The 25,478-nt window shown below is 46.5% G+C and overlaps 3 long non-coding RNA genes across 3 annotated transcripts; all 3 read left to right on the top strand.

Moving 5' to 3' along the window:
• Window positions 1-1,468: 1,468 nt before the first annotated feature.
• On the top strand, window positions 1,469-8,589 carry LOC149286459 (uncharacterized). Its single transcript, XR_016277629.1, has 3 exons — window positions 1,469-1,688; window positions 2,934-5,157; window positions 7,257-8,589. It is a non-coding gene; the product is annotated as an uncharacterized LOC149286459 (long non-coding RNA).
• A 745-nt stretch (window positions 8,590-9,334) lies between these two features.
• LOC149286460 (uncharacterized) lies at window positions 9,335-11,995 on the top strand. Its single transcript, XR_016277610.1, has 2 exons — window positions 9,335-10,665; window positions 11,002-11,995. It is a non-coding gene; the product is annotated as an uncharacterized LOC149286460 (long non-coding RNA).
• Window positions 11,996-13,578: 1,583 nt separating this feature from the next.
• Window positions 13,579-23,813, top strand: LOC149286461 (uncharacterized). Its single transcript, XR_016277630.1, has 3 exons — window positions 13,579-13,794; window positions 15,637-17,853; window positions 19,639-23,813. It is a non-coding gene; the product is annotated as an uncharacterized LOC149286461 (long non-coding RNA).
• The last annotated feature ends 1,665 nt before the right edge of the window (window positions 23,814-25,478 follow it).

The raw sequence follows: 25,478 nt of genomic DNA on the forward strand, positions 1-25,478 counted from the left end.
TCATTTACAGGTGAAATGTTTATTGTAATGTATGATTTAGTTTGTTGGGGCAGGCAACAAATAGACAAATGTTTATTTCATTTATCATTGAATTAAATGATTCTTATTCTGATTCTTATCATTATTTCCTTAGTTGGTGGGAGTAACATCTATTTTCTTTATTTCTTAAGTAGATGTAATATTCCTTTTGGTATTTACTGTGTTGGTGCCTGCAATGTTCATTTTATTATTTAGTTGCTGGGCGAAGGTTTATTCCATTTATTATTCACTTTGTTGGTGGATTCCACAAAAAAAAATAAAGTTTGCCCCCAACTAAGTAAATAGCATAATAATCCCGTAAGTAAATAACATTTTTATCAATATTTTATTCTTTATTGTAATTTATATTTTATATTTAATTGAAATTTAAGGTATATTTCATACTTTTTATTGTGGAGAATGAATCTATTTTAACTTGGTGTTGCTATGCCTCAGCGGAGACACAGGAGGGCGCCGGGGAGTTAATAGGCTCTGCGATGGCGTTTCATTCCGAAGTCTGCGGCGCCGGTCTGAAAGGGCTGCCCCGCCCCCGCCCCCGCAGAGCCCCCCCCCCAAACCCTATTCTGAGCCGCTCTAGGAGTGGACATCTCGCAGGGTCTGTCAGGGCGTGCGAAAAGGCTAGAGCGTCGCCACGGAGACAGCCTGGTAAACATCTCTTAGAGGGCCGGCCCTCCGAGCGCATATGGCTAGAGCGTCGACACGGAGGCGGTCTAGGAACCCCACCTTAGAGGGCTTGCCACAGAGTGGGGGAAGGCTAGAGCGTCGCCGTGGAGACGTTCTAGGAACAAGTATTAGAGGGCCGGCCCTGTAAGATGGGGGTGGTAGACCATGTCCGTGGCGACGCTCTAGCCATCCGCGCTCGGAGGGCCGGGCCTCTCAGAATGGCCTTGCAGTCATTGGAATGAAGGGCTCCCGGTCGCCCTCCTGTGTCTCCACTGAGGCATTGCAAGCTAAAGGGAAATAACACCTCGCCTTTGTAAGGCCAGGCGAGAGGAAAGAAGGCTGGAGAGGCGTCCAGTCTTTCATTCGTTAAAGCGAACTGACTTCATTTCTATATCATATATTATATATATAATACGGTTGTCTTATTTTATTCTTATTTCTTTTTAAACATTTTTCATTTTAATTTCATGTTCTCGTATAATTAAAATTTAAAGCCTGATATATAATGTAAAATAAAAAAATATAAAAATTTAAATGCTTTTTAAAAGGGGGGAGTACAGTAAAAAATAAAGTAAATGGAGAAAAAGTAGCCCCAAGGCAGCCATTTCGTGAGGGGAAATCGGCAGGCGCTATTGACGAGCTCTTGAGAAGCTCCTGACAGGCAGGAAGGGCGGCCAATGGGAAGCTTGTTGCGGGGCAGAAGAAGGAAAAGGCCGGCTCCTTTTCCTTGGGGGGAGGTGGGGGAATGGCGCAGGCTCAGTCGTCAGGGAAGGCAGAGATCGGTCTGGGCCCTTGGAGATAAGGCAGCGGTGCTTTCCCGCGCTTCTTCCGGAGTGGCTGTTACCGCGTGACGCGCAGCCGCCGGGGCCAATGGGATTCGCGAGCGGAGAAGAGGGCGGGGCAGTGTGGCCAAGGCGGCTTTCCGTACAGTGTGAGGGAACAACGTTCTCTGGGTCGCTTCGAATCGGACTGAGGCTTTTGGAAGTGTGAGGGCAAGGGAACGCGGGGGGGGGTTTCTCCTCAGGGGCAAGGAAGGGCAGGTTTAAAGTCAAGTTTTACTTATATATAGATATATATGTTTATTATGTTTATTGTACATATGATATGTATTGTACATTTATATTTATTTCTATTGTAAGTTCCTTTTATTTAATTATGCATTATAATATTTTAAAGCATATTTTAATTCTATGTGTGTCTACTATGGTATGTTTTTATTTTTATTATATGCTTATTTTATTTTATAATATTTTTATTTTATTTTATCAGACTTTATTATTATATTTTTATTATATCCACATGTATGGATACTTCTATTTATTGTGTCATAAGTTTATTATATTTTTAAAGTCTTATTATATACTTTATTTTCATTTATTATTTTTTACTATATTTTGTAATATTTTGATATATTTTATTTTATAATTATATATTGTATATTTTATGCATTAATTTTTGATAATGTTATTATATTTGATTTATATATGTGTTTTATTTTATTATAATGTTATTATATTTTAAAATATTTTATCCATAAACTTTTATTATATTTCCCATATATATATATATATATATATATATATAGCATTTTTTATTTTATTCTATTCTATTCTGAGATACATATATGTATCTGTATATACTGTATATATTGTATATTTTTATTTGTTTTGATATTTTTTGGTTTTATTCTAATTTTATTTTATTTTGATGTTTCATTATATTTATTGTATATCTGTGTATTTTTATTTTTATTTCTTTTATGTTATTATAATTGTAAAATATTTTATTATTATATTGTAATTCTTTTAATCATACATATATTGTATATTTTTATTTATTTTATATCTTTTTATTTTACTATAATTTTTATAATACAATATTTCATTATTATATTTTCATTATTTTAATGTTATATATATATATATATATATATATATATATATAATGATTAAAATATAATAAATAATAATTTTACTTATTTTTGTGTGTCTTTCTTGGGAGGGCTGTGGAACCGAATGGGCGACCTTTGGCTAGTCACACTCTCTCAGCCTCAGAAACACAGTTTTATTTTGCTTATTTGGTGAAGAATACGTCTTGTTTATTTAGATAGTATATCTAAGAAGTATGCCTATAGATTTGTGAGGCAGGCAAACGGAAGGAAGGAAGGAAGGAAGGCTTTGTCATTCTGTGTGCGTTCATTGATTTTATGCTCTGCTTTTCTCCCATCACAGGGCTTGAGGCAGAACGAAACCTGAAAGTCTTTGAGGAAAAAAGGAAAGGCAGAGGGAAGAAAAGAACAGAGAAGGAAGGAAGAAAGGAAGAGCGAGGAAAGCAAGAGAGAAGAAAGGAGAACCACTGAAAACAGTGCCCAGCTGAGGATGGAAGCTGCAGTCAACTCGGTGAAGACAAGGCCTTGTAGCATGAAGGAGAATGCTTCACAGACAGAAAGACAGAGAGACACAGAGCAACTCCCTTCTATAGGTTCAGCATCGATTAAATGCGTTGTAAAATGCCTCGAACCGTCGGACAGACTTCGGATCAGCCGCTGCCAAGGAAGGTGTCCGCCACAGTTTCAGGTAGCGTTTCGTTGGCACGGAGCAGGGGAAGAGCAATGGCCTAGAAACCCTGACTTCTAACTTCCATGGGACCTTTGTGAGCAGACGCGGCGCCCCGAGAAACCGTTGTCTCTGCCCATAGGTCTGTCCCTGGATTTAGATTCTGAGGGCGTGGCTCAATTCAGCCGTTTCTTTGTCCAATCGGCCGTCCCGTTGTTTCTCTTCCGAAACGTCCCCTTGCAGCTTGGAGGGCTAATCTCCCGGGGGGGCGAAACTCTCCGCCTCGGTTTTGGGGCGCTGCAGCGGCTTCAGTCCCTCTGGCCTTCTGGGCAGAGCCTTTCTGACCGTTTGCCCAAGGCAGAGCGGCATCCCTGGCAGAGCATGCTTCGGGCCCCACCGGAGGGAGAGCGAGGGGACGCGCCCCTGGTGCCGTGGTGGACGCCGTGGGGACCCGCCATCTTGCTCCCAGACTTTTATTTTAAAAACCCTAAAATAACATAAAATCCCCAGATCAAACGACAGAATTAAATAGTTTTCAGGGCCACCGTGTATTTTTTTATTTTAGTTTATTATTTTATTATTTATTTGTATTTAATTTGTTTGTTTTAAAAAACCCACCCCGATAAATAGCTTCCCTGCTCAAACCTGACAAGCCCCCTGAAACCAGGATGGCACCTTTGGGATTAACTGGAAGATGCCTCTTGCAGTCAGCCTCCAAGGTCCTCCCAGACCCCTCTCCCTTCTAATCCCGCAAGCCCTGGCAGGCCCCTCTGGCGACCAAGACGGCCGGCCTCCGTGGCGTTCCCCGCGACGGCAGGGGCGCCTTTCCTCGCTCCCCTCCAGCGTGGCTCTTGGCATCCTCCGCCAGGAATGGCTCTCTGTGGTCCGCATCGGGCAAACCTTTCTCTGGGCAGAAGGAGAAAGAGGCAGAAGCCGGACTGCAGACTCCTCCTTTGAAGGAAGTCCCTTTAAAATCCAGCCTTCCAGGAGCACCTTTGCTGACTGGACCTGCATGGCAGCAGGAGGGGTCGGGGAGGATTTCCTCTGGGGCTCCCCTCCGACCCCAGCGCCCCCAAACTGGTAGCGGAGCCTTTTGCCCTCCCTGGCCATTCGTTCTCTAAGCTGCAACTGGACCTTTTGGAAGAGAGACAGTGGGAAGAACGGAGATGGGAAAGGGAAACAGCTGGACTGGGGTGCGTTCTCTAATCGGGATCCATGGGCAGAAACACGGGGAGGGATTCCGGGTTTCCTGGTGCGTTGCATAGTGTAGACAGGGTCCCATCGTAGTTAGAATTAGGCCAAGAGCACTGGCTGGGGGTGAAGGTTAGGAGGTCAGTGAGGAAAGGGTTTCTGTGAAGTAGTCCGAACCGGGCTTCTCTGAACGTGGTGCTTAAACACCGCCTGGGTTCTTTCTCTGCCGTTCAGGAAGGAGGATGGCCCTCCCTCATTTTAAAAGCCAGTCGGGAGGGCCATGGTTTAGCTGGGGGGGGGGGGGGCTGGCTTATAGAGGCTGAGCTAAATGCAATGCGTTCTTCTCTAGAGCAGGCCAAAGTTAATGGGAGGAGGAGGCAGGTAAGGACAGGGTAATGTCTGAGGCCGTGAGAGTGGCACCCAAGGGGCCTTGGTAGAAACGGGAGGAACCCACTGAGCAAGATGTTAAGGCTAGGGGCTAAGGAGAACAGCCAGGGCACCCCTTTGTCACCCCACAGCTGTACGCTGAACCTTTTTTTTTTCTCCACTTCTCTTTGTCCCTATGCCTCGTGAGAGAGCCGCACGCCATCCAGGCGGAGAAGAAGGAAAGGAAGGGTCCGGCCGAGGAGGAGGACGAGCCCGACCAATCAGCACCAGCCATGGATGATGGAAGGGACAGTCTCCACTGGACTCGATCCTTTACTCAATTGTAAGTACGTGTGTGTGTGTGTACACTCATCCGTCCATACTTGCAGCTTTGATCATTTATAGGTTTGATTAATGTGTTCTCTAGGGATATCTGCTTTCCTCCAGTGCCACTGTGTGGTCAACTTTACCTAGAGTCGCACTGCAGGACCTAGAGATTTCTAGAGAGGACACTCTACTAGGCCTTTGTAGCTCCTCCAGCGCAGTTCTATGGTCAGTGTCTGTCGGACGTTGACCGCAGAGTTGCCCTGGAGGGGCTACAGATTCCTAGAGAGGACACTCCATTAGGCCTTTGTAGCTCCTCCAGCGCAGTTCTATGGTCAGTGTCTGTCGGACGTTGACCGCAGAGTTGCCCTGGAGGGGCTACAGATTCCTAGAGAGGAGAGTGTACTAGGCCTTTGTAGCTCCTCCAGCGCAGTTCTATGGTCAGTGTCTGTCGGACGTTGACCCCAGAGTTGCCCTGGAGGGGCTAGAGATTCCTAGAGAGGAGAGTGTACTAGGCCTTTGTAGCTCCTCCAGCGCAGTTCTATGGTCAGTGTCTGTCGGACGTTGGCCACAGAGCTGCCACGGGGAACCTATAGGTTCATAGAGAGGAGACTGTACTAGGCCTTTGTAGCTCCTCCAGCGCAGTTCTATGGTCAGTGTTTGTCAGACGTTGACCTCAGAGTTGCCACGGAGGACCTATAGGTTCCTAGAGAGAACACTCTACTAGTCCTTTGTAGCTCCTCCAGCGCAGTTCTATGGTCAGTGTCTGTCGGACGTTGACCCCAGAGTTGCCACGGATAACGTATAGGTTCCTAGAGAGAACGCTCTACTAGGCCTTTGTAGCTCCACTAGCGCAGTTCTATGGTCAGTGTCTGTCGGACGTTGACCGCAGAGTTGCCACGGGGAACCTATAGGTTTCTAGAGAGAACACTCTATTAGGCCTTTGTAGCTCCTCCAGCGTAGTTCTGTGGTCAGTGTCTGTCGGACATTGACCCCAGAGTTGCCCTGGAGGGATAGAGATTCCTAGAAAGGAGAGTGTACTAGGCCTTTGTAGCTCCTCCAGCGCAGTTCTATGGTCAGTGTCTGTCGGACGTTGGCCACAGAGTTGCCCTGGAGGGGCTACAGATCCCTAGAGAGGACACTCTATTAGGCCTTTGTAGCTCCTCCAGCGCAGTTCTATGGTCAGTGTCTGTCGGACGTTGACCGCAGAGTTGCCCTGGAGGGGCTACAGATTCCTAGAGAGGACACTCTATCAGGCCTTTGTAGCTCCTCCAGCGCAGTTGTATGGTCAGTGTCTGTCGGACGTTGACCATAGAGTTGCACTGGAGGACCTAGAGATTAATAGAACAGTCTAGTAGGCCTTTGTAACTCCTTCTGTGCAGTTGTGTGGTCAGTGTCTGTCGGACGTTGACCCCAGAGTTGCCCTGGAGGACCTATAGGTTCCTAGAGAGGACACTCTGCTAGGCCTTTGTAGCTCCTCCAGCGCAGTTCTATGGTCAGTGTCTGTTGGACGGTGCGCGCAGATTTGCACCGGAAGACCTAGAGATTTCTAGAGAGGCGTCTTCTCAGGTAAAAACATGGCGTTTTTATTGTTTGCGGGTTTTCCATATTCACGGGGGTCTTTTGCCCCTAAGCCTAGCGCATGTGCATGTGTGTGCGCGCACACGCACAGACATATGTCAGCTTATTGATTCCACTTTCACTGCCATGGTTCCTTATGTGGAAAGCTGGGATGTATAGTTTGGGGAGAGCCTGGTGTTACGATTGTCCAGAGGAGCAGGATAGCTGGAGTATCTCTTATTCAATTTATGGCAGTTTACCTTAAAAAGCCAGTGTGGAGTTGTGGTTTGGACGCTGGAGTATGGCTATGGAGACCAGGGTTCAAATGCCGGCTCAGCCATGAAAGCTGTGGGCTGATCCTGGGCAGGCGACACTGTCTCAGCCTCAGAGGATCGCAATGGCAACCCTCCCTCTGAAGAAAGCGGCTTAGGAAACCCGCCGATAGGTTTGCCTTGGGCCCTCCGTAAGTCAGAAAGGACTTGGGTTTTCTTGGCAGGAATTCTTCAGAGGAGCTTTGCTTTGGTTCACTGACCGTTCGTTGTCCATTTTTGTTTTTAGTCAGGTTTCCCAGTTGCAGAGGATCCCTCTGAAGGCGTTTACCTTTCCGGTAGGGATCTGGGTTCAGAGCAGACTTTAAGCAGGTAGGGCCTCGCTGATTTTGAAGACGTCTTCCAGGTAGGTTTTTTTCCTCAGAGGCCTTGCTGGCTGACTTTGGTGGCCCCTCTTCCTCTGGAGCCACCGCCCGGCTGCCTCCTGGCTGCCGTTCGAGGGCCTGACTTCCCAGCCATCCTTTAGGCTTTCCTTTTGGGTCCCAGCTGGGAAGGGCAGGGGACAAGTGGTGGTGCTGGTCTCAATTGGTCTGCTGCTCAGATACTAACACTCATCCCTACTAACACTAACACAAACACTAAAAGGAACCCCACCATTAACACCAACGCTGCGTCCTGTCTTTTGTCTCTCTCTGAGCAGATGAAGTTGTTGCATAGCAAGGTTTTCGAAGTGTGGTTTAGGGAAGTCTTGTTGCGTAGCGGTCGTTGGGTTGGCCTTTTAGCGTGGCACTTTAGCGCCGCGGCTAAAAAGCGATCTTGTGTGGTTTCTTCTCAGTGGTCTTTGATGGTAGTTTTTGTCAGGGTTTTGGTTGAAATGAGAGAGCACCAGCACTTGTCCCCTGCAGCTGCCCCTGGGACCCCTCTGGACCTCCCTGCCCTATCCTTTCTTTCCCAAAGAGAGCCCCGAACGGCGGCTGAGGCCCAGGAGGAGAGCGGCAGCCCCCCCAAAAGCCAGCACTGCCTGCCCCACGGACACTCCTGGGACCCTGGACCCTGGGTTTGGAGGTGGGCCACTTGTGCCGCCTCTGATTCCTCTCTTTCTTCCAACGCCACCGAGGTCCCAGGTGCCAAGGCTGCCCCTTCGGAGGTCCAGAGGGAGAGTCAGGCGCATCCAGGCCCAGAAGCACCAGCAGCAGCAGGCGAGGAAGGGAGTGTCCAGCCCAGAGGGAGGGAGGAAGAGGCGGCCCCGGCTCCATCCCCTACGGAGGAAGGAAGGAAGAGACGGTCTCCGCTGGACATGGCCCCCCCACCCCCAATAGATTGTAAGCCAAAGGGCAGGGAACCCCAACTTTAGGACTTTTTTGGCTGAAGGGCAAGGATGCTAAATGAATAATACTTCAATATTTGTCAAGGAACAAACTAATGCTGAGAGCTTTCAGTGTGCTTCCCTATGGTCAAGCCCTCCACAATGTTTCCCTATGGGCAATTGTTGTCCAATGTTTGCTTATGGGCAGGCATTCCCCAATGTTTCCTTATGGGCAAATGTTCCCCAATGTTTCCCTATGGACAGGCGTTCCCCAATGTTTCCTTATGGGCAAATGTTCACCAATCTTTCCTTATGTGCAGGCATTCCCCAATGTTTCCTTATGGGCCGGTGTTCCCCTATCTTTCCCTATGGGCAAATGTTCCCCAATGTTTCCTTATGGGCCGGTGTTCCCCTATCTTTCCCTATGGGCAAATGTTCCCCAATGTTTCCTTATGGGCCGGTGTTCCCCTATCTTTCCCTATGGGCAGGTGTTCCCTTATCTTTCCCTAGGGGCAGGCATTCCCCAATGTTTCCCTTTGGGCAGGCATTCCCCCATGTTTCTTTATGCGCAGGCGTTCCCAAATGTTTCCTTATGGGCAAATGTACACCCATCTTTCCGTATAGGCAGGTGTGACCCAATGTTTCCTTATGGGCCAATGTTCCCCTGTGTTTCCCTATGGGCAAATGTTCCCCTGTGTTTCCCTATGGGCCAATGTTCCCCTGTGTTTCCCTATGGGCAGGTGTTTCCCTATGATTCCCTATTGGCATGTGTTCCCCAATGTATCCCTATTAGCAAATGTTCACCAATCTTTCCTTATGAGCAGGTGTTCCCCTATCTTTCCTTATAGGCAGGTGTTCCCCTATCTTTCCCTAGGGGCAGGCAGTCCCCAATGTTTCCTTATGGGCAGGTGTTCCCTTATCTTTCCCTAGGGGCAGGCATTCCCCAATGTTTCCCTTTGGGCAGGCATTCCCCCATGTTTCTTTATGCGCAGGCGTTCCCAAATGTTTCCTTATGGGCAAATGTACACCCATCTTTCCGTATAGACAGGTGTGACCCAATGTTTCCTTATGGGCCAATGTTCCCCTGTGTTTCCCTATGGGCAAATGTTCCCCTGTGTTTCCCTATGGGCCAATGTTCCCCTGTGTTTCCCTATGGGCAGGTGTTTCCCTATGATTCCCTATTGGCATGTGTTCCCCAATGTATCCCTATTAGCAAATGTTCACCAATCTTTCCTTATGAGCAGGTGTTCCCCTATCTTTCCTTATAGGCAGGTGTTCCCCTATCTTTCCCTAGGGGCAGGCATTCCCCAATGTTTCCCTTTGGGCAGGCATTCCCCCATGTTTCTTTATGCGCAGGCGTTCCCAAATGTTTCCTTATGGGCAAATGTACACCCATCTTTCCGTATAGGCAGGTGTGACCCAATGTTTCCTTATGGGCCAATGTTCCCCTGTGTTTCCCTATGGGCAAATGTTCCCCTGTGTTTCCCTATGGGCCAATGTTCCCCTGTGTTTCCCTATGGGCAGGTGTTTCCCTATGATTCCCTATTGGCATGTGTTCCCCAATGTATCCCTATTAGCAAACGTTCACCAATCTTTCCTTATGAGCAGGTGTTCCCCTATCTTTCCTTATAGGCAGGTGTTCCCCTATCTTTCCCTAGGGGCAGGCATTGCCCAATGTTTCCTTATGGGCAGGTGTTCCCTTATCTTTCCCTAGGGGCAGGCATTCCCCAATGTTTCCCTTTGGGCAGGCATTCCCCCATGTTTCTTTATGCGCAGGCGTTCCCAAATGTTTCCTTATGGGCAAATGTACACCCATCTTTCCGTATAGGCAGGTGTGACCCAATGTTTCCTTATGGGCCAATGTTCCCCTGTGTTTCCCTATGGGCAAATGTTCCCCTGTGTTTCCCTATGGGCCAATGTTCCCCTGTGTTTCCCTATGGGCAGGTGTTTCCCTATGATTCCCTATTGGCATGTGTTCCCCAATGTATCCCTATTAGCAAATGTTCACCAATCTTTCCTTATGAGCAGGTGTTCCCCTATCTTTCCTTATAGGCAGGTGTTCCCCTATCTTTCCCTAGGGGCAGGCATTCCCCAATGTTTCCCTTTGGGCAGGCATTCCCCAATGTTTCTTTATGCGCAGGCGTTCCCAAATGTTTCCTTATGGGCAAATGTACACCCATCTTTCCGTATAGGCAGGTGTGACCCAATGTTTCCTTATGGGCCAATGTTCCCCTGTGTTTCCCTATGGGCAAATGTTCCCCTGTGTTTCCCTATGGGCCAATGTTCCCCTGTGTTTCCCTATGGGCAGGTGTTTCCCTATGATTCCCTATTGGCATGTGTTCCCCAATGTATCCCTATTAGCAAATGTTCACCAATCTTTCCTTATGAGCAGGTGTTCCCCTATCTTTCCCTAGGGGCAGGCATTCCCCAATGTTTCCCTTTGGGCAGGCATTCCCCCATGTTTCTTTATGCGCAGGTATTCCCAAATGTTTCCTTATGGGCAAATGTACACCCATCTTTCCGTATAGGCAGGTGTGACCCAATGTTTCCTTATGGGCCAATGTTCCCCTGTGTTTCCCTATGGGCAAATGTTCCCCTGTGTTTCCCTATGGACCAATGTTCCCCTGTGTTTCCCTATGGGCAGGTGTTTCCCTATGATTCCCTATTGGCATGTGTTCCCCAATGTATCCCTATTAGCAAATGTTCACCAATCTTTCCTTATGAGTAGGTGTTCCCCTATCTTTCCTTATAGGCAGGTGTTCCCCTATCTTTCCCTAGGGGCAGGCATTCCCCAATGTTTCCTTATGGGCAGGTGTTCCCTTATCTTTCCCTAGGGGCAGGCATTCCCCAATGTTTCCCTTTGGGCAGGCATTCCCCAATGTTTCTTTATGCGCAGGCGTTCCCAAATGTTTCCTTATGGGCAAATGTACACCCATCTTTCCGTATAGGCAGGTGTGACCCAATGTTTCCTTATGGGCCAATGTTCCCCTGTGTTTCCCTATGGGCAAATGTTCCCCTGTGTTTCCCTATGGGCCAATGTTCCCCTGTGTTTCCCTATGGGCAGGTGTTTCCCTATGATTCCCTATTGGCATGTGTTCCCCAATGTATCCCTATTAGCAAATGTTCACCAATCTTTCCTTATGAGCAGGTGTTCCCCTATCTTTCCTTATAGGCAGGTGTTCCCCTATCTTTCCCTAGGGGCAGGCATTCCCCAACGTTTCCCTTTGGGCAGGCATTCCCCCATGTTTCTTTATGCGCAGGCGTTCCCAAATGTTTCCTTATGGGCAAATGTACACCCATCTTTCCGTATAGGCAGGTGTGACCCAATGTTTCCTTATGGGCCAATGTTCCCCTGTGTTTCCCTATGGGCAAATGTTCCCCAATGTATCCCTATTAGCAAATGTGTTTTGAACTTAGGTTCATGTGGAAAAACAGCCTGAACTAACAATTAAAAGAGAACATGTAGCATCTATTGTACACTTTTTAAAAGGGACATGAGATAGTGACTGTCTTTTATGGAGTGCCTTCATTTTGTATGGCTGCCTGGGAGAAGAGGGTCTCCTTCCCTTCTGTCTTGAAATTTCAATGTATGGGATGTTTACTGTGCACGATGCTAGGAGTCCTCTGGACCAGTTTTGTTGTTTATGTGTGTGTACATCTCCATACATGATGGTTACTTACCGCCACACCTTTGGAAGAAATAAAGCACACTGGACGTGAAATGAATTGCTTTGTTTTTCTTGTCGTTCTGTGTCTTTCATTCATCTGGAGGCGATGGCCGAAAGGCTTTGGACTCAATGGGATTTCCTGGGTACCTCTAATTCTAGGCTGCTCTAGGGAAGTCATTTACAGGTGAAATGTTTATTGTAATGTATGATTTAGTTTGTTGGGGCAGGCAAGAAATAGACAAATGTTTATTTCATTTATCATTGAATTAAATGATTCTTATTTTGATTCTTATCATTATTTCCTTAGTTGGTGGGAGTAACATCTATTTTCTTTATTTCTTAAGTAGATGTAATATTCCTTTTGGTATTTACTGTGTTGGTGCCTGCAATGTTCATTTTATTATTTAGTTGCTGGGCGAAGGTTTATTCCATTTATTATTCACTTTGTTGGTGGATTCCACAAAAAAAAATAAAGTTTGCCCCCAACTAAGTAAATAGCATAATAATCCCGTAAGTAAATAACATTTTTATCAATATTTTATTCTTTATTGTAATTTATATTTTATATTTAATTGAAATTTAAGGTATATTTCATACTTTTTATTGTGGAGAATGAATCTATTTTAACTTGGTGTTGCTATGCCTCAGCGGAGACACAGGAGGGCGCCGGGGAGTTAATAGGCTCTGCGATGGCGTTTCATTCCGAAGTCTGCGGCGCCGGTCTGAAAGGACTGCCCCGCCCCCGCCCCCGCAGAGCCCCCCCCCAAACCCTATTCTGAGCCGCTCTAGGAGTGGACATCTCGCAGGGTCTGTCAGGGCGTGCGAAAAGGCTAGAGCGTCGCCACGGAGACAGCCTGGTAAACATCTCTTAGAGGGCCGGCCCTCCGAGCGCATATGGCTAGAGGGTCGACACGGAGGCGGTCTAGGAACCCCACCTTAGAGGGCTTGCCACAGAGTGGGGGAAGGCTAGAGCGTCGCCGTGGAGACGTTCTAGGAACAAGTATTAGAGGGCCGGCCCTGTAAGATGGGGGTGGTAGACCATGTCCGTGGCGACGCTCTAGCCATCCGCGCTCGGAGGGCCGGGCCTCTCAGAATGGCCTTGCAGTCATTGGAATGAAGGGCTCCCGGTCGCCCTCCTGTGTCTCCACTGAGGCATTGCAAGCTAAAGGGAAATAACACCTCGCCTTTGTAAGGCCAGGCGAGAGGAAAGAAGGCAGGAGAGGCGTCCAGTCTTTCATTCGTTAAAGCGAACTGACTTCATTTCTATATCATATATTATATATATAATACGGTTGTCTTATTTTATTCTTATTTCTTTGTAAACATTTTTCATTTTAATTTCATGTTCTCGTATAATTAAAATTTAAAGCCTGATACATAATGTAAAATAAAAAAATATAAAAATTAAAATGTTTTTTAAAAGGGGGGAGTACAGTAAAAAATACAGTAAATGGAGAAAAGGTAGCCCCAAGGCAGCCATTTCGTGAGGGGAAATCGGCAGGCGCTATTGACGAGCTCTTGAGAAGCTCCTGAGAGGCAGGAAGGGCGGCCAATGAGAAGCTTGTTGCGGGGCAGAAGAAGGAAAAGGCCGGCTCCTTCTTCGGGGGGGGGGGGAATGGCGCAGGCGCAGTCGTCAGGGAAGGCAGAGAGTAGGGCCTTGGAGATAAGACAGCGGTGCTTTCCCGCGCTTATTCCGGAGTGGCTGTTACCGCGTGACGCGCAGCCGCCGGGGCCAATGGGATTCGCTAGCGGAGAAGAGGGCGGGGCAGTGTGGCCAAGGCGGCTTTCCGTACAGTGTGAGGGAACACAGCGTTCTCTGGGTCGCTTCGAATCGGACTGAGGCTTTTCGAAGGGTGAGGGGCAAGGGAACGCGGGGGGGTTTCTCCTCAGGGGCAAGGAAGGGCAGGTTTAAAGTCAAGTTTTACTTATATATAGATATATATGTTTATTATGTTTATTGTACATATGATATGTATTGTACATTTATATTTATTTCTATTGTAAGTTCCTTTTATTTAATTATGTATTATAATATTTTAAAGCATATTTTAATTCTATGTGTGTCTACTATGGTATGTTTTTATTTTTATTATATGCTTATTTTATTTTATAATATTTTTATTTTATTTTATAAGACTTTATTATTATATTTTTATTATATCCACATGTATGGATACTTCTATTTATTGTATTATAAGTTTATAATATTTTTAAAGTCTTATTATATACTTTAGTTTCATTTATTATTTTTTACTATATTTTGTAATATTTTGATATATTTTATTTTATAATTATATATTGTATATTTTATGCATTAATTTTTTTATAATGTTATTATATTTGATTTATATATGTGTTTTATTTTATTATAATGTTATTATATTTTAAAATATTTTATCCATAAACTTTTATTATATTTCCCATATATATATATATATATATATAGCATTTTTCATTTTATTCTATTCTATTCTGAGATACATATATGTATCTGTATATACTGTATATATTGTATATTTTTATTTGTTTTGATATTTTTTGGTTTTATTCTAATTTTATTTTGATGTTTCATTATATTTATTGTATATCTGTGTATTTTTATTTTTATTTCTTTTATTTTATTATAATTGTAAAATATTTTATTATTATATTGTAATTCTTTTAATCATACATATATTGTATATTTTTATTTATATTTTTTATTTCATTATAATTTTTATAATACAATATTTCACTATTATATTTTAATTATTTTAATGTTTTATATATATATATATAAACAATTAAAATATGATAAATAATAATTTTATTTATTATATATGTTTTTAATTTATATTATTATATTTTTATCATAATATTTTATTATAATATTAAAATTTTATTATATTTTTAACCCTAACCCTAATAATATTTCACTATTATATTTTAATTATTTTAATGTTTTTATATATATATATATATATATATATATATATATATAATTAAAATAATTAAAATATAATAAACAATAATATTAGTTCTTTTCTATGTTTTTATTTTATATTATATTATTATATGTTTATTTTATTTATTAGATATGCATGTATTGTACGTTTTTATTTCTTTGTATATGTCTTTTATTTTAATATAATAGTAAAACAATTTATTATTATATTGTAATTATTTTAATCATACATATATTGTATATTTTTATTTATATTTTTTATTTCATTATAATTTTTATAATACAATATTTCACTATTATATTTTAATTATTTTAATGTTTTATATATATATATATATAAAATAATTAAAATATAATGAACAGTAATTTTACTTATTTTCTATGTTTTTATTTCATATTGCGGCTTACAAAATTCACATTTCATCTTTCTGTGTCTGTTTGAGATCTACAGTTCAAGGTGTCACTCAAACTGAGAGACTCTTGGGGTTTTTGTGTGTCTTTCTTGGGAGGGCTATGGAACCGAATGGGCGACCTTTGGCTAGTCACACTCTCTCAGCCTCAGAAACACAGTTTTATTTTGTTTATTTGGTGAAGAATACGTCTTGTTTATTTAGATAGTATATCTAAGAAGTATGCCTATAGATTTGTGAGGCAGGCAAACGGAAGGAAGGAAGGAAGGAAGGAAGGAAGGAAGGCTTTGTCATTCTGTGTGCGTTCATTGATTTTATGCTCTGCTTTTCTCCCATCACAGGGCTTGAGGCAGAACGAAACCTGAAAGTCTTTGAAGAAAAAAGGAAAGGCAGAGGGAAGAAAAGAACAGAGAAGGAAGGAAGAAAGGAAGAGCGAGGAAAGCAAGAGAGAAGAAAGGAGAACCCCTGAAAACAGTGCCCAGCTGAGGATGGAAGCTGCAGTCAACTCGGTGAAGACAAGGCCTTGTAGCATGAAGGAGAATGCTTCACAGACAGAAAGACAGAGAGACACAGAGCAACTCCCTTCCATAGGTTCAGCATCGATTACATGCCTTGTAAAATGCCTCGAACCGTCGGACAGACTTTGGATCAGCCGCTGCCAAGGAAGGTGTCCGCCACAGTTCAGGTAGCGTTTCGTTGGCACGGAGCAGGGGAAGAGCAATGGCCTAGAAACCCTGACTTCTAACTGCCATGGGACCTTTGTGAGCAGACGCGGCGCCCCGAGAAACCGTCGTCTCTGCCCATAGGTCTGTCCCTGGATTTAGATTCTGAGGGCGTGGCTCAATTCAGCCGTTTCTTTGTCCAATCGGCCGTCCCGTTGTTTCTCTTCCGAAACGTCCCCTTGCAGCTTGGAGGGCTAATCTCCCGGGGGGGCGAAACCCTCCGCCTCCGTTTTGGGGCGCTGCAGCGGCTTCAGTCCCTTTGGCCTTCTGGGCAGAGCCTTTCTGACCGTTTGCCCAAGGCAGAGCGGCATCCCTGGCAGAGCATGCTTCGGGCCCCACCGGAGGGAGAGCGAGGGGACGCGCCCCTGGCGCCGTGGGGGACGCCGTGGGGACCCGCCATCTTGCTCCCAGACTTTTATGTTAAAAACCCTAAAATAAAATAAAATCCCCAGATGAAACGACAGAATTAAATAGTTTTCAGGGCCACCGTGTATTTTTTTATTTTAGTTTATTATTTTCTTATTTATTTGTATTTAATTTGTTTGTTTTAAAAAAACCCACCCCGATAAATAGCTTCCCTGCTTAAACCTGACAAGCCCCCTGAAACCAGGATGGCACCTTTGGGATTAACTGGAAGATGCGTCTTCCAGTCAGCCTCCAAGGTCCTCCCAGACCCCTCTCACTTCTAATCCCGCAAGCCCTGGCAGGCCCCTCTGGCGACCAAGACGTCCGGCCTCCGTGGCGTTCCCCGCGACGGCAGGGGCGCCTCTCCTCGCTCCACTCCAGCGTGGCTCTTGGCATCCTCCGCCAGGAATGGCTCTCTGTGGTCCGCATCGGGCAAGCCTTTCTCTGGGCAGAAGGAGAAAGAGGCAGAAGCCGGACTGCAGACTCCTCCTTTGAAGGAAGTCCCTTTAAAATCCAGCCTTCCAGGAGCACCTTTGCTGACTGGACCTGCATGGCAGCAGGAGGGGTCGGGGGGGATTTCCTCTGGGGCTCCCCTCCGACCCCAGCGCCCCCAAACTGGTAGCGGAGCCTTTTGCCCTCCCTGGCCATTCGTTCTCTAAGCTGCAACTGGACCTTTTGGAAGAGAGACAGTGGGAAGAACGGAGATGGGAAAGGGAAACAGCTGGATTGGGGTGCGTTCTCTAATCGGGATCCATGGGCAGAAACACGGGGAGGGATTCCGGGTTTCCTGGTGCGTCGCATAGTGTAGACAGGGTCCCATCGTAGTTAGAATTAGGCCAAGAGCACTGGCTGGGGGTGAAGGTTAGGAGGTCAGTGAGGAAAGGGTTTCTGTGAAGTAGTCCGAACCGGGCTTCTCTGAACGTGGTGCTTAACACCGCCTGGGTTCTTTCTCTGCCGTCCCGGAAGGAGGATGGCCCTCCCACATTTTAAAAGCCAGTCGGGAGGGCCATGGTTTAGCTGGGGGGGGGGGGCTGGCTTATAGAGGCTGAGCTAAATGCAATGCGTTCTTCTCTAGAGCAGGCCAAAGTTAATGGGAGGAGGAGGCAGGTAAGGACAGGGTAATGTCTGAGGCAGTGAGAGTGGCACCCAAGGGGCCTTGGTAGAAACGGGAGGAACCCACTGAGCAAGATGTTAAGGCTAGGGGCTAAGGAGAACAGCCAGGGCACCCCTTTGTCACCCCACAGCTGTACGCTGAACCTTTTTTCCCCCCCCATCTCTTTGTCCCTATGCCTCGAGAGAGCCGCACGCCATCCAGGCGGAGAAGAAGGAAAGGAAGGGTCCGGCCGAGGAGGACGACGACCCCGACGAATCAGCACCAGCCATGGATGATGGAAGAGACAGTCTCCACTGGACTCGATCCTTTACTCAATTGTAAGTACGTGTGTGTGTGTGTACACTCATCCGTCCATACTTGCAGCTTTGATCATTTATAGGTTTGATTAATGTGTTCTCTAGGGATATCTGCTTTCCTCCAGTGCCACTGTGTGGTCAACTTTACCTAGAGTCGCACTGCAGGACCTAGAGATTTCTAGAGAGGACACTCTACTAGGCCTTTGTAGCTCCTCCAGCGCAGTTCTATGGTCGGTGTCTGTCGGACGTTGACCCCAGAGATGCCATGGAGAACCTATAGGTTAATAGAGAGGACACTCTACTAGGCCTTTGTAGCTCCTCCAGCGCAGTTCTATGGTCAGTGTCTGTCGGACGTTGACCGAAGAGTTGCCCTGGAGGGGCTACAGATTCCTAGAGAGGACACTCTATTAGGCCTTTGTAGCTCCTCCAGCGCAGTTCTATGGTCAGTGTCTGTCGGACGTTGACCGCAGAGTTGCCCTGGAGGGGCTACAGATTCCTAGAGAGGGCACTCTACTAGGCCTTTGTAGCTCCTCCAGCGCAGTTCTGTGGTCAGTGTCTGTTGGACGGTGGCCACAGAGTTGCCACGGGGAACCTATAGGTTCATAGAGAGGACAGTCTACTAGGCCTTTGTAGCTCCTCCAGCGCAGTTCTGTGGTCATTGTCTGTCGGACGTTGGCCACAGAGTTGCCACGGAGAACCGATAGGTTCATAGAGAGGATAGTCTACTAGGGCTTTGTAGCTCCTCCAGCGCAGTTCTATGGTCAGTGTCTGTCGGACGTTGACCCCAGAGTTGCCCTGGAGGGGCTAGAGATTCCTAGAGAGGAGAGTGTACTAGGCCTTTGTAGCTCCTCCAGCGCAGTTCTATGGTCAGTGTCTGTCGGACGTTGACCGCAGAGTTGCCCTGGAGGGGCTACAGATTCCTAGAGAGGGCACTCTACTAGGCCTTTGTAGCTCCTCCAGCGCAGTTCTGTGGTCAGTGTCTGTCGGACGGTGGCCACAGAGTTGCCACGGGGAACCTATAGGTTCATAGAGAGGACACTCTACTAGGCCTTTGTAGCTCCTCCAGCGCAGTTCTGTGGTCATTGTCTGTCGGACGTTGGCCACAGAGTTGCCCTGGAGGACCTATAGGTTCCTAGAGAGGACACTCTGCTCGGCCTTTGTAGCTCCTCCAGCGCAGTTCTATGATCAGTGTCTGTTGGACGGTGAGCGCAGATTTGCACCGGAAGACCTAGAGATTTCTAGAGAGGCGTCTTCTCAGGTAAAAACATGGCGTTTTTATTGTTTGCGGGTTTTCCATATTCACGGGGTCTTTTGCCCCTAAGCCTAGCGCATGTGAATGTGTGTGCGCGCACACGCACAGACATATGTCAGCTTATTGATTCCACTTTCACTGCCATGGTTCCTTATGTGGAAAGCTGGGATGTATAGTTTGGGGAGAGCCTGGTGTTACGATTGTCCAGAGCAGCAGAATAGCTGGAGTATCTCTTATTCAATTTATGGAAGTTTACCTTAAAAAGCCAGTGTGGAGTTGTGGTTTGGACGCTGGAGTATGGCTATGGAGACCAGGGTTGAAATGCCGGCTCAGCCATGAAAGCTGTGGGATGATCCTGGGCAGGCGACACTGTCTCAGCCTCAGAGGATCGCAATGGCAACCCTCTCTCTGAAGAAAACGGCATAGGAAACCCGCCGATAGGTTTGCCTTGGGCCCTCCGTAAGTCAGAAAGGACTTGGGTTTTCTTGGCAGGATTTCTTCAGAGGAGCTTTGCTTTGGTTCACTGACCGTTCGTTGTCCATTTTTGTTTTTAGTCAGGTTTCCCAGTTGCAGAGGATCCCTCTGAAGGCGCTTACCTTTCCGGTAGGGTTCTGGGTTCAGGGCAGACTTTGAGCAGGTAGGGCCTCGCTGATTTCGAGGACGTCTTCCAGGTAGGTTTTTTTCCTCAGAGGCCTTGCTGGCTGACTTTGGTGGCCCCTCTTCCTCCGGAGCCACCGCCCGGCTGCCTCCTGGTGCCCCTGGCTGCTGTTCGAGGGCCTCACTTCCCAGCCATCGTTTAGGCTTTCCTTTTGGGTCCCAGCTGGGAAGGGCAGGGGACAAGTGGTGGTGCTGGTCTCAATTGGTCTGCTGCTCAGATACTAACACTCATCCCTACTAACACTAACACAAACACTAAAAGGAACCCCACCATTAACACAAACGCTGCGTCCTGTCTTTTGTCTCTCTCTGAGCAGATGAAGTTGTTGCATAGCAAGGTTTTCGAAGTGTGGTTTAGGGAAGTCTTGTTGCGTAGCGGTCGTTGGGTTGGCCTTTTAGCGTGGCACTTTAGCGCCGCAGCTAAAAAGCGATCTTGTGTGGTTTCTTCTTCTTCTCAGTGGTCTTTGCTGGTAGTTTTTGTCAGGGTTTTGGTTGAAATGAGAGAGCACCAGCACTTGTCCCCTGCAGCTGCCCCTGGGACCCCTCTGGACCTCCCTGCCCTATCCTTTCTTTCCCAAAGAGAGCCCCGAACGGCGGCTGAGGCCCAGGAGGAGAGCGGCAGCCCCCCCAAAAGCCAGCACTGCCTGCCCCACGGACACTTCTGGGACCCTGGACCTTGGGTTTGGAGGTGGGCCACTTGTGCCGCCTCTGATTCCTCTCTTTCTTCCAACGCCACCGAGGTCCCAGGTGCCAAGGCTGCCCCTTCGGAGGTCCAGAGGGAGAGTCAGGCGCATCCAGGCCCAGACGCAGCAGCAGCAGCAGGCGAGGAAGGGAGTGTCCAGCCCAGAGGGAGGGAGGAAGAGGCGGCCCCGGCTTCATCCCCTACGGAGGAAGGAAGGAAGAGACGGTCTCCGCTGGACATGGCCCCCCCACCCCCAATAGATTGTAAGCCATAGGGCAGGGAACCCCAACTTTAGGACTTTTTTGGCTGAAGGGCAAGGATGCTAAATGAATAATACTTCAATATTTGTCAAGGAACAAACTAATGCTGAGAGCTTTCAGTGTGCTTCCCTATGGTCAAGCCCTCCACAATGTTTCCCTATGGGCAATTGTTGTCCAATGTTTGCTTATGGGCAGGCATTCCCCAATGTTTCCTTATGGGCAGGCTTTCCCCAATCTTTCCCTTTGGGCAGGTGTTCCCCAATGTTTCCTCATGCGCAAATGTTCCCCAATGTTTCTCTATGGGCAGGTGTTCCCCAATGTTTCCTTATGGGCCGGTGTTCCCCTATCTTTCCTTATGGGCAAATGTACACCCATCTTTCCGTATAGGCAGGTGTGACCCAATGTTTCCTTATGGGCCAATGTTCCCCTGTGTTTCCCTATGGGCCGGTGTTCCCCTGTGTTTCCCTATGGGCAAATGTTCCCCTGTGTTTCCCTATGGGCAGGTGTTTCCCTATGATTCCCTATTGGCATGTGTTCCCCAATGTATCCCTATTAGCAAATGTTCACCAATCTTTCCTTATGAGCAGGTGTTCCCCTATCTTTCCTTATAGGCAGGTGTTCCCCTATCTTTCCCTAGGGGCAGGCATTCCCCAATGTTTCCTTATGGGCAGGTGTTCCCTTATCTTTACCTAGGGGCAGGCATTCCCCAATGTTTCCCTTTGGGCAGGCATTCCCCCATGTTTCTTTATGCGCAGGCGTTCCCAAATGTTTCCTTATGGGCAAATGTACACCCATCTTTCCGTATAGGCAGGTGTGACCCAATGTTTCCTTATGGGCCAGTGTTCCCCTGTGTTTCCCTATGGGCAAATGTTCCCCTGTGTTTCCCTATGGACCAATGTTCCCCTGTGTTTCCCTATGGGCAGGTGTTTCCCTATGATTCCCTATTGGCATGTGTTCCCCAATGTATCCCTATTAGCAAATGTTCACCAATCTTTCCTTATAGGCAGGTGTTCCCCTATCTTTCCCTAGGGGCAGGCATTCCCCAATGTTTCTTTATGCGCAGGCGTTCCCAAATGTTTCCTTATGGGCAAATGTACACCCATCTTTCCGTATAGGCAGGTGTGACCCAATGTTTCCTTATGGGCCAATGTTCCCCTGTGTTTCCCTATGGGCAAATGTTCCCCTGTGTTTCCCTATGGGCCAATGTTCCCCTGTGTTTCCCTATGGACCAATGTTCCCCTGTGTTTCCCTATGGGCAGGTGTTTCCCTATGATTCCCTATTGGCATGTGTTCCCCAATGTATCCCTATTAGCAAATGTTCACCAATCTTTCCTTATAGGCAGGTGTTCCCCTATCTTTCCTTATGGGCAAATGTTCACCAATCTTTCCTTATGTGCAGGCGTTCCCCAATGTTTCATTATGGGCCGGTGTTCCCCTATCTTTCCCTATGGGCAAATGTTCCCCAATGTTTCCCTTTGGGCAGGTGTTCCCCAATGTTTCCTTATGGGCAAATGTTCCCCAATGTTTCCCTATGGACAGGCGTTCCCCAATGTTTACTTATGGGCAAATGTTCCCCAATGTTTCCATATGGACAGGCTTTCACCAATGTTTCCTTATGGGCAAATGTTCACCAATCTTTCCTTATGTGCAGGCGTTCCCCAATGTTTCCTTATGGGCCGGTGTTCCCCTATCTTTCCCTATGGGCAAATGTTCCCCAATGTTTCCTTATGGGCCGGTGTTCCCCTATCTTTCCCTATGGGCAGGTGTTCCCCAATGTTTCCCTTTGGGCAGGTGTTCCCCAATGTTTCCTTATGGCCAAATGTTCCCCAATGTTTCCCTATGGACAGGCGTTCCCCAATGTTTCCTTATGGGCAAATGTTCCCCAATGTTTCCCTATGGACAGGCTTTCCCCAATGTTTCCTTATGGGCAAATGTTCACCAATCTTTCCTTATGTGCAGGCGTTCCCCAATGTTTCCTTATGGGCCGGTGTTCCCCTATCTTTCCCTATGGGCAAATATTCCCCAATGTTTCCTTATGGGCCGGTGTTCCCCAATGTTTCCCTTTGGGCAGGTGTTCCCCAATGTTTCCTTATGGGCCAATGTTCCCCTGTGTTTCCCTATGGGCAAATGTTCCCCAATGTTTCCCTATGGGCCAATGTTCCCCTGTCTTTCCCTATGGGCAGGTGTTTCCCTATGATTCCCTATTGGCATGTGTTCCCCAATCTTTCCCTATGGGCAAATGTTCACCAATCTTTCCTTATGAGCAGGTGTTCCCCTATCTTTCCTTATAGGCAGGTGTTCCCCTATCTTTCCCTAGGGGCAGGCATTCCCCAATGTTTCCTTATGGGCAGGTGTTCCCTTATCTTTCCCTAGGGGCAGGCATTCCCCAATGTTTCCCTTTGGGCAGGCATTCCCCCATGTTTCTTTATGCGCAGGCGTTCCCAAATGTTTCGTTATGGGCAAATGTACACCCATCTTTCCGTATAGGCAGGTGTGACCCAATGTTTCCTTATGGGCCAATGTTCCCCTGTGTTTCCCTATGGGCCAATGTTCCCCTGTGTTTCCCTATGGGCAGGTGTTTCCCTATGATTCCCTATTGGCATGTGTTCCCCAATGTATCCCTATTAGCAAATGTTCACCAATCTTTCCTTATGAGCAGGTGTTCCCCTATCTTTCCTTATAGGCAGGTGTTCCCCTATCTTTCCCTAGGGGCAGGCATTCCCCAATGTTTCCTTATGGGCAGGTGTTCCCTTATCTTTCCCTAGGGGCAGGCATTCCCCAATGTTTCCCTTTGGGCAGGCATTCCCCCATGTTTCTTTATGCGCAGGCGTTCCCAAATGTTTCCTTATGGGCAAATGTACACCCATCTTTCCGTATAGGCAGGTGTGACCCAATGTTTCCTTATGGGCCAATGTTCCCCTGTGTTTCCCTATGGGCAAATGTTCCCCTGTGTTTCCCTATGGGCCAATGTTCCCCTGTGTTTCCCTATGGGCAGGTGTTTCCCTATGATTCCCTATTGGCATGTGTTCCCCAATGTATCCCTATTAGCAAATGTTCACCAATCTTTCCTTATGGGCAGGTGTTCCCCTATCTTTCCTTATAGGCAGGTGTTCCCCTATCTTTCCCTATGGGCAGGTGTTCCCCTATCTTTCCCTAGGGGCAGGCATTCCCCAATGTTTCCCTTTGGGCAGCCATTCCCCAATGTTTCTTTAAGCGCAGGCGTTCCCAAATGTTTCCTTATGGGCAAATGTACACCCATCTTTCCGTATAGGCAGGTGTGACCCAATGTTTCCTTATGGGCCAATGTTCCCCTGTGTTTCCCTATGGGCAAATGTTCCCCTGTGTTTCCCTATGGGCCAATGTTCCCCTGTGTTTCCCTATGGGCAGGTGTTTCCCTATGATTCCCTATTGGCATGTGTTCCCCAATGTATCCCTATTAGCAAATGTTCACCAATCTTTCCTTATGGGCAGGTGTTCCCCTATCTTTCCTTATAGGCAGGTGTTCCCCTATCTTTCCCTATGGGCAGGTGTTCCCCTATCTTTCGCTAGGGGCAGGCATTCCCCAATGTTTCCCTTTGGGCAGCCATTCCCCAATGTTTCTTTAAGCGCAGGCGTTCCCCAATGTTTCCTTATGGGCAAATGTACACCCATCTTTCCGTATAGGCAGGTGTGACCCAATGTTTCCTCATGGGCCAATGTTCCCCTGTGTTTCCCTATGGGCAAATGTTCACCTGTGTTTCCATATGGGCAGGTGTTTCCCTATGATTCCCTATTGGCATGTGTTCCCCAATGTATCCCTATTAGCAAATGTGTTTTGAACTTAGGTTGCTGTGGAAAAACAGCCTGAACAAACAATTAAAAGAGAACATGTAGCATCTATTGTACACTTTTTAAAAGGGACATGAGATAGTGACTGTCTTTTATGGAGTGCCTTCATTTTGTATGGCTGCCTGGGAGAAGAGGGTCTCCTTCCCTTCTGTCTTGAAATGTCAATGTATGGGATGTTTACTGTGCAAGATCGTAGGAGTCCTCTCGACCAGTTTTGTACTTTATGTGTGTGTACATCTCCATACATGATGGTTACTTACCGCCACACCTTTGGAAGAAATAAAGCACACTGGACGTGAAATGAATTGCTTTGTTTTTCTTGTCGTTCTGTGTTTTTCATTGATCTGGAGGCGATGGCAGAAAGGCTTTGGACTCAATGGGATTTCCTGGGTACCTCTAATTCTAGGCTGCTCTAGGGAAGTCATTTACAGGTGAAATGTTTATTGTAATGTATGATTTAGTTTGTTGGGGCAGGCAAGAAATAGACAAATGTTTATTTCATTTATCATTGAATTAAATGATTCTTATTCTGATTCTTATCATTATTTCCTTAGTTGGTGGGTGTAACATCTATTTTCTTTATTTCTTAAGTAGATGTAATATTCCTTTTGGTATTTACTGTGTTGGTGCTTGCAATGTTCATTTTATTATTTAGTTGCTGGGCGAAGGTTTATTTCATTTATTATTCACTTTGTTGGTGGATTCCACAAATAAAATAAAGTTTGCCCCCAACTAAGTAAATAGCATAATAATCCCGTAAGTAAATAACATTTTTATCAATATTTTATTCTTTATTGTAATTTATATTTTATATTTAATTTAAATGTCAGGTATTTTTATACTTTTTATTGTGGAGAATGAATCTATTTTAACTTGGTGTTGCTATGCCTCAGCGGAGACACAGGAGGGCGCCGGGGAGTTAATAGGCTCTGCGATGGCGTTTCATTCCGAAGTCTGCGGCGCCGGT

The sequence above is a fragment of the Sceloporus occidentalis genome, unplaced genomic scaffold, assembly GCF_023333645.1.
Source record: "Sceloporus occidentalis isolate IW3139 unplaced genomic scaffold, rSceOcc1.0.p SCAF_69, whole genome shotgun sequence".
Lineage (NCBI taxonomy): Eukaryota > Metazoa > Chordata > Lepidosauria > Squamata > Phrynosomatidae > Sceloporus > Sceloporus occidentalis.